Genomic DNA, 1,853 nt, shown 5'->3' on the forward strand with positions numbered 1-1,853 from the left:
AGTCATAGGATAGTTTTCTATTGACTTCAGTGGAATTTGGTTAGTGCAGGGGTGCTCAACTTCTAGCTGGTGGGCCAGCTCTAGTGTGCAGAACCCTGTCATCTGGCCTACAGGGTTCCCAATAGGTCCAGAAATTTGGTGTGAGAGAGCAGTAGCAGCATTAATTGCTGCTCCCCTGCTGCCAAATTTCCAGGTTGCAGGGAGCCCTGCAGGCTGGATAACATGGTCCTGTGGGGTAAAGCAGACCAGCACACAGCAAAATCTGGGCATACAGTCAGGCTGGTGCACAGTCAGATCTGAGATGTGGGGCTGGGCTGCCATGCAGGCTTGGTCCTGTATGCAGGATTGCTTCTGTGGTCCAAGCCCCCAAAGGATCCAGCCCACAGACTGACCCTCTGCCACTTATCCAGCCTGAAGGGCCCGAAGTTTGAGTGTCACTGGCCTAATGGAGTAGTTTACATAGTTTGACATGCTTTCAACAAACTATTGTATTAAAGTTATGGAAGCAAGCTAGAATTGTACTCAAATGAGACTAAGTTAGGTCATACAGTCCTTCTTGTATGAAGAATATATCTATGCTTATTCTCCCATAACTGAATAGCAAATATTTTGGAGGAATAGGAGAGCCAGTCTATGAAAGTCACAAATTTGCATCATCAATATGTAGCTGAGCATTCAAATGAAACTGAGCCAGTTTTTCTTTTGATGAGTATAGACACAGTAGGTACATCTACATGAGAGGCTATGTTGCCGTAGCGACAAGCTATGGTGATGTAGCATTAGCAGGCACAAACTGTGATGCTGATGCTACTGCGCAGTAGGGTCAGAAAAGCCCCTACTGCTGGGACTGCACAGCAAGTACTAAATGACTGTGCAATCACAACTGTGCAGTTGGGGGTATGGAAATACTGAAAAAGCCTCAAGTGTTGAGTTTTCTTAAATAAAGAAAACAATACCAAAGGGAGGGAAATCATAATTGTATATGAACAGTGTGCACAAGAAATGAATGAGCCAGCTCCAGTTTCTATTCCAAGGAATATTTAATTTTAAAAAGTACTAAAATACTCATTGTACTGAGAAGTGGAACCAGACATCTCTTCTACTTTCTGAGTTTCCTACCCACTATTGTATAATAAGTCTTGTTTCCTCATTTTCCTCTATCTTCTCATTCTGGCCTAATGAATATTTTAATTTTGCCATGCCAAGTGGGACAGATTTAAATGGAGGGAGCAAGAGTGCTGCCACCCCAGCATATCCTCCTACCCATATAGGAGATACAGGTTCAAATCTCCTCAGGTAGAGGGGGGAATTGAATCTAAATGCTGTACCTCACATCCACTGAGCACTGGTTCCTCTTCCTGCTATAGTTTGTGTAGGACCTGTTCAGTAGCCAAAAGGCTATTGCACAAGGAATAATCAAGGTATAGTCCATATGATTCAATGTTCCTGCAGTTAGAGAAACTGCTTATACTGGCATGGTGTGTGCACACACCCATGTTATCATCATGCTGTGATTTACAGAAAGCACTCTGAAAACAAGAAAGACTATTTTCTTTCTCTGTACAGCTCTTCCTTTCTTAAATCTCTAATAAGTATCACCCTAAGGAAGAATCATGGCATTTTTTAAAATGTAAAAATAAAATTAATGCCTATGTGTCTGTAACAAGAAATGTTACAGCGAGCACAAAATACAAAACACAATTTAAAACCAAACACATTTCTTCAACATGAAAACTTAAAGCAACATTTTTAAGACCTTCATGTTGGCAATTTAAGCATATTATTTCAGGGAAATAATGCTAACATTACTTTGCTAGTGTGAATTTCAGCTAACATTTGTAATTTAATTCCTG

At 41.0% G+C, this 1,853-nt stretch overlaps 1 protein-coding gene across 2 annotated transcripts in view; it reads left to right on the plus strand.

Moving 5' to 3' along the window:
- The window catches only part of GLRA3 (glycine receptor alpha 3), a 106,121-nt gene that overhangs the window by 48,961 nt on the left and 55,307 nt on the right, over positions 1 to 1,853 (plus strand). The window lies entirely within an intron of this gene.

The sequence above is a fragment of the Alligator sinensis genome, unplaced genomic scaffold (assembly GCF_000455745.1).
Source record: "Alligator sinensis unplaced genomic scaffold, ASM45574v1 scaffold211_1, whole genome shotgun sequence".
Lineage (NCBI taxonomy): Eukaryota > Metazoa > Chordata > Crocodylia > Alligatoridae > Alligator > Alligator sinensis.